The sequence below is a fragment of the Chinchilla lanigera genome, unplaced genomic scaffold, assembly GCF_000276665.1.
Source record: "Chinchilla lanigera isolate Chin_1 unplaced genomic scaffold, ChiLan1.0 scaffold00072, whole genome shotgun sequence".
Classification (NCBI taxonomy): domain Eukaryota; kingdom Metazoa; phylum Chordata; class Mammalia; order Rodentia; family Chinchillidae; genus Chinchilla; species Chinchilla lanigera.
In genome coordinates, this window is record NW_004955473.1 from 8556727 (window position 1) to 8564105 (window position 7379).

At 35.5% G+C, this 7379-nt stretch overlaps 1 pseudogene; it reads right to left on the reverse strand.

Annotated features, from left to right (window-relative positions):
• Positions 1–5845: 5845 nt before the first annotated feature.
• Positions 5846–6986, reverse strand: LOC102028184 (annotated as a pseudogene).
• Positions 6987–7379: the final 393 nt, after the last annotated feature.

Sequence of the window (7379 nt, forward strand, 5' to 3'; positions counted from 1 at the left end):
GTACTCAGAACTGCATCAGCTATGTTATCTTCCTCCATTAGAGCTTTTATGCACATGATTATTCATTTAATATCCCCAAACGGTTATGTTAGGGAACTCATGACAAATTTGTAGATGTTTTAACATACAAAAGAGCAGTTTTCTCAGTCCCTGGAGATAAACCACGGAACTTCACATTCTTATATTGTCCATGTTATGATCACTTCAAGTATAAAAGTAACTTAAAACAAATGACGTTCTTTGACTATAAAAGATTAAATAAAGCTATTTCATTATTTGTTACTTTTCTGTTTTTGAGTATTTGTTTGGAGGTTCTAGCAAGGAAGAGCAGTTACTCCTACACCCTTGACCGAGGAACAGTCCTTCTCTATCGGGGTGGGTGGTCCGCTTCGACGGAGTGCGCAGCTTCGGAAGGGTCGCACACGGAGCTTTGAGGGAGGAAGGGGACACCCGCCTAGCCAGCCAGATCAGCCGAATCAACCCTGGAGATCAATGGGGTGACAGATGTCGCAGCCAGATTGCCCTCACATCCTATTTTTGTGTTTTTGAAGCTCAGTTGATATTTATTCTCTAGATGAGATTGATATTTTAAATGTATTGATATTTGCATGTGGGCTTTATTTTGGAGATTATTACTAGGTAATTTTTCAAGGTTGCTGTAAGATTCTCACTCACAACAATGTCCATACACATGCACTTTTCACAGTGATTTTAATGCATAGATAGTAGAGGTTTATATAAAACCCAGATTTCATAAGTTAAAGGTCTGAACCTTTATTTCTTTATCTGTTATTTGAAGATAATAAAACTAACTCAGTGTGTTATCCTGAGGCTTAATGATACATATGTGTTTATTTGGATATATACTTTTTTTTCTTTTTAGATATTACATGTTATTCAATGCGTACATACAATTTATTTTATTACTATTTTATTTTGACATAACATGTGGCACCATTCAAATAAAATTAATTAATAAGATAATAAATTAGATGCATAAAAATTTATGTTCTTCTTAAATGCAATATATATTTTTATTCTCTACAATTTTTAGTTGTATATGTATACAGATGCTACTGATAATATTTTGATGATTTAAAAAAGTAAAGTGTGTTTTTATTGTACAAATCTAAATAATATTTCATTTCCTTTGAAGCAAGAAAAATAAAAATATTTTTTAACTCTCCTTGACCTGTTGGTTAAAATCTCACATATTTTTGATAGTGAATATAAAGTCACTTATGATCCAGTTCATGATCTATCTTAACAAATTTATCATCTGGTATTTCTTTCAAAATCCTGCTCCAGCCATATTTCTACATTCAATATTTTCAATATACTATTTATATTTATGGTAAAGAAGTTTAAGTATTTCGTTATACTGAGCCATGTTTGCATTGCTAGAAATTTTGAATGAATGATTAATTGACTAACATAATAGATTATTTTATTTTCAGTTCGTTCTTTTGCTTTAATATTTGCAAGTCAGATATAGATGTAGTTTTCCTTATAGAGTACACTTTAGTGTTACATTGCTTTCATTTTAGCTTTTTAAAGAAGAATAAAAAGACATGTGATAGATTTTGTTGTAATTGTGACAAGTTCAAAAAAAATTAGATGCGAGGTACTTTCCTGAGGTGAGGAGTTTGATGGGGGGCTATAAAAACCTCAGTAATAGATTTAATAACATTTTAATATAATATTTTTAAATATAAAAATTACAGCACTAAAATCCATACTGAACCAATTATCAAATATTTAAAGCTAAGATCTAGCATGAATAACATTGGAGTTATTATTTGCTTATTGTTTGAAAAGAAGTCCCTATATAAAACTATCTTTGCAAAATTTTTACAAGGACATGTATCTTATTACCTCTTGCCATCTTCATACAATTATAACACTGTAGTGGACTGACAACTGGTGGTCAACTTATAACCCCCAGTTGAACTGAGTAAGCGTGGTGCTGAGTGTGGGAGGCCCACCTGGGGACTGTTGCCAGCAGCAGAAGAGGCAGAACTGAAGAAGAACAAAGGCTGTAGAGAGCAAAGAAAGGCTGTTGGGAGCTGGTAGCAGCTACACAGAGCAGTTAGTTCTTTTAGAGGAGCTTGTCATGCTGGCTTTCCTTGTCATGCTTGGCTGTTCTCATCCTCCGAGGAACTCGGGACCTTGTTGGCACTGAGAATAGCTTCAGTTCACTTTGGGGGAGCTCTGGTCCTCACTTTCAGCATCATTTCCTGGCTCTGGAGGGGAAGATGGTGCACTGCCAGTCTGCTGGAGAAGCTTGCTGCATTGGCTTTCCTGATGGGAATTCCTCACCACTGGAGGAGCTCATGATCTCAGTGTTGTTGAGGAAGGCTGTGGTACTTTTCAGGGGAGCTCTGGTTCTTATTTTAGGTGTTGCTTCCCGGCAGCCGTGCAGATCCCTCATCCTGCTAGCACAGAGCCTTCATCTCACTGGCACAGACTTCCTAGATTCCACCACTGACCTTTGGGTCTTCCCAGGGGAGATCCATGAAACAGGCCTGCAGGCAACGTTATCATGGGCTCTGGGGCTCCAGTTGGACTCGTGGCAGGCATTGTTATGGACTCTACGTCGTCAGCTGAACTCATGCAGGACAATATCTCAGGATCCAGGCCCTCAGCTGGATTCTTGGTCTATATTATGTGGACAAATTTCCTGCACTCTCTTATATATGATTCCTTGGGTGATTATTACAAATTACATTTTAAAATTCGTGTCCTGTATTATATTGTTTCCCCTTGCAAAATAACCTCCAAACTGACACAACCATCATTATATCTTATCTTTTTAAAGGAGAATTTCATTAAGAAGAGAATTTATATGCATGTTGCCTTCAGTTAAAAACTGAAAATTTTCAAATGTATTAACACCCACGAATTATTCATAGTTTGGCCTATAACATATGAAACTGGAGGTAGCATTTTGAACAGTTTTACTTTTTATTTAAATCCTTCCATATTCTCAATATCTGAATACAAATATGCTATTAATTTAGCATAAATTTAAGAATACTTCAAAGGCACGATCAACCATCATATTAAAGTATTTACAAACTAGAGAAAATCAGGAAATATATTTCTACCAGTACAAGCTTACTCTTCTTTGAGATGACTATGTTTAGAGCTCTAATGCACTGAATAAAATGATAGTTAATAATATTGTATTTTATAACAAAAGTTACTCAAGAAATAGACCATATGTGTTCTGACTATATACATGTACACAAAAAGTAAATTGAGATGATGGATGAGTTAACTTGCTTGACTGTAGTACATGTATATCAAAGCATTATGTTCAAACTTCAAGTATATACCGTAAAATAAAATAAAAATTGGAAATATTTTTACTCTGCGTGCTTTTATGGTGTATATCGTGATTTTGTATTACTTCTGGAGTAGAAAACAACAGCTCTACCATGACTCCCCAGATTTCTAGGTAATAAAATGCAAACTCCAACTAATATACACCCTCATTCTCATCATGTTTGCCTTCATGCTTGCAGTCTGATGTAGCAAATCTTTACAACTTTGTATAATTGTTCTTTTTATTTATAATCCCTTTCCCAATATCCTGTTCTTTATTCAAAGTACCTGTTATGTAGCCCTGAATTTCAACTCTGGAGTTACAACCAAGAGGATGTGCATATCTCCTTGTTAAATCCGCAGGCTCCTTAAGTGTAAAAATCAACGTGAACTGCCTTTTTACTTCTCTGAAAGATACCTTTACCTTGAGTTTTATTCAGTCAGGTTCTAGTACACAGAGATAAATAATTGTGTAATGATTGTTACAAGTTTGGTTTATATACATATCTGTATATTTGCATATATTAATCCTGACTTCATTTATGTAGAGTCTTTAGTTTTAAATTTTTATGTGTTCCTGTATTCGCTACAAAATTTGATGCTTAACTAAATGTCATATGCAGCTTTTCATCTTCTAAGAAGAATCTTCTAAGTAATCAGATGGGTACTTTCAGAAATTAAAAACTTTGTTCGTAATTGGGGTATTTTTCAGCCATTTATGTAGAGTCTTGACCTCATTTATGTAGAGTCTTTAGTTTTAAATTGCTATGTGTTCCCATATTTGCTTCAAAATTTGATGCTTAACTAAATGTCATATGCAGCTTTTCATCTTCTAAGAAGAATCTTCTAAGTAATCAGATGGGTACTTTCAGAAATTAAAAACTTTGTTCATAATTGGTGTATTTTTCAGACATCGTTGAAGGTTCTGATTTTACTGTATATCATATCACTATATCATAAATGATTCGTAATTGTAATTTTATGTGAAATAGACTCTAGCGCTCATCATTGATAAATTTTCACTTTATCCATATTCCAAGTCCTTGTAGGGATATTCTAAGCCAACATTTTATAGGAATATGATCTTTTGATGACTTTTCAGGAAATCCTGAATTTTCAAAAGAATTTTTGAATTTTTATTATTAATTTTCATAGTATAGTGCTTTCAATGACATGTCACTGAGACTGTAGCAATATCTTTCTAAAATATGAAATTACAGACAGCACTGGATAGGTTAAGCCCAATGTGTAGCGACATTTTACTAAGTAAAGATATTATTAACATATTATAAAATACGAGTGACTATTTCTAAAGTTGAAGTTTCTTTTAGGGTACTGTGATTCCATTAGCTGGATCCATACTTTAAGGATGAAAAAAATACAAATGTCTACACTCTTATTACTTGTTAACTAAAAATACACTGATACTTGAAAACTACTGACACACATGTGTAACTTTATTTCAATAATAATTAAGCAGATAATGCCCAGGAAGTCCATTTTGTCTAGGTAAGAAAGTTGTTTTTCTAATATTAATGGAAGTAAAAATGTGAAGAGAAGAGAGAGAGAGAGAGAGAGAGAGAGAGGTGACAGAGTTGTACTTTGAGTGTTTTGGCAACATAAAGAAAGAAAAGTTCTATATCAAATAATCAAATTGGGTTGCATTTTTATTTTTTATCATATAGGTATTTGGTGAAAGGCTTGGGAAAATAATGATATATATTTACATACTCTCTTGGAAGAAATGGACCTTACAGACAAGGATGGGAATCCCAAGTTCATCTTCTGTAAGATCATTAGTGTAAGATCAATATTTGATGGTGTTTTTAAGATAAGATAATAAAAGACTAATATAATTTTGTACAATAAATAAAAACCTGAAAATTTTATGAGAAACAACATAGCAAGATTTGTTGTGTACATTTTTAACAGCTACATTGGGTAAACCAAATATAGAGAAAAGAAAACTCTCCTTGGAGCACAATTTTAGCAGCACTAGGCACTGTTCTGTTGTAAAAGAATCTTTCAATATTCCTTTGTGGTAATTATGATAAACATTTTTTTTGCAAAGATTACATCAGTGCTTTTTAATTTTGATCTGGCAAATAAAGTAGTGGAAGATTTTATTACCTGCATGCTTTCAAAAGGTCGAGACCTGATCTATGATTCAAATCTTCTGCAAAAATTGATGGGAAGGTAGTGAGCAGTGTCCTAGACCCAGTGTCTGTGAGAGATAAATGGGAAGTTTTAGTTCACTGACATTCACTGATAAGACATGGAGAAAAAGGTAACATTCAGAAAGAGCATAAGAATAAATGTTCCATTAGGGCTGATCACTCCTAGTCTGCTCAGTGTAGAAATTTCTGGGATGTTTAACAGGCACATATCATGATTTGATTTTTGGCTTAGGTTGCAGATTCTCTTTCTGGATATCTGTTGCTTGACAGGTCTCCAGCATAGCTCGAGTTCCTGGAGAGTTTAACGATCCTCTTCTGCCAGTGTGTCAGTCCACATGCATTTAATGGTTGGACGTCAGACTGAGTGTTGAAGATACTCGGAAGATCTGGGAAAGCGGGTTACTAAGATGATAAAACATTTCCTCAGAAATTCTCTGTGGTACCAGGAATTGTACTGTCCTAGAAATTCCTCCATCCCATGAGGCCATTTCCATCATGAAACACACTTGAACACAAATCTGTTTTTCTTAAGCACCAGAGTATAGTCATTTCCTCTGACATAGCATGCACCAGCAAGAGAGGGATACTGATTGTCCTGATGTCGTGAGTGCACCAGACTGAGTATGTTTCGGGGGCCCATAATGGCAAAGTCATGAGCAGTGATATTTCCTGATTTCACGTTGTCATCCACATGGAGATCGAAGGCAACGTGGATTTCTGAGATTGGAATGACGTGTCATGTAAAATTCTCTGCTGTTTAACTGTTTAAATAGTTTCTGTCTGCAGTCTTCTCATCACTTGCTCCATTTTGGTCCCCAGAGTCTTGCGTCTTTCTACTTGCTGCCCTGCTGGGTTCCAGAGTACAGCGCCACCTGCTGAGCGACTTCCAGTTGCTCTTCAATTCAGGGGGACGTGAAAGTCAGTGCACTCTTGGCAATCTGTGGTAAAGTCTCTCGTAATACCACCTATATGAATTAATTCTATTGTCTACTAGTAAAACCAGGCCACACAGCGATGTGGAATAAAGAGGCAGTGCTGTTTGGAGCCAATGCAGTGTCACACCACTGCGATGATTTCTTTTATGCTTGCAGAAGTCCAGCATGTCTGCCCTCAGCAATCTCAAATTATGCATGGTCTTCAACTGGGCTCCTAAGTAAATAGTGAAACTTTCTTCTAACTTTTTCTGTTCCCCATAGATCCTTCCAATGGCATCTACAGATTCTCTAAACAGACGTGGCTGAACTTTAATCTCCTTTCTCAGGGAGCTGTTGTTAGATGTTTTTAAGTCTTGATGAAGTTTTATCACCCATTCCTGATATTCTTGCTTTTGGATGGCTGTTGATTGTTTTAATTCGTTTAACCATTCATTCTCTAAGTCTTGCTGCTATTCAAAATTCTGAGCAGTTAGTGAATTTACGTCTTTGTGAGTTATTATCCCAATTCCTGCCTCACCTTTTCCATTTTAACACCTTGATTAGGCATAGGCTTTGGCCCACGTACCTGCCAGTTGATGTAACTCTATTTCACCTAAGTTGACAGCTTCCAAGGCTACGTCAGCATCTCCATCACAATCTTGGAGGGATTCTTCTTTTATAAATCAGCTCAGTGATTGTTTTAAATCATTTTCTATGAAGGACAGAAAATTGTGCAGCAGCATCAAACATCCATGCAAATGACTGGGTTTCCTTGAACCGGAAATTTGAGGCGCACCTCAGTTCAAAGCATTCATTTCCTACTTTGAACGCATACACAAATTCTCTTTCTTTGTTGCATAATATTTCTTGATTTTTCTTCATATTCTTTGGTAGGATTTCTTGTTAAATCCGAAGCGCTTGGCGCACTCGGAGCTGTCACAGACCCAAGAATCAAGGTAAA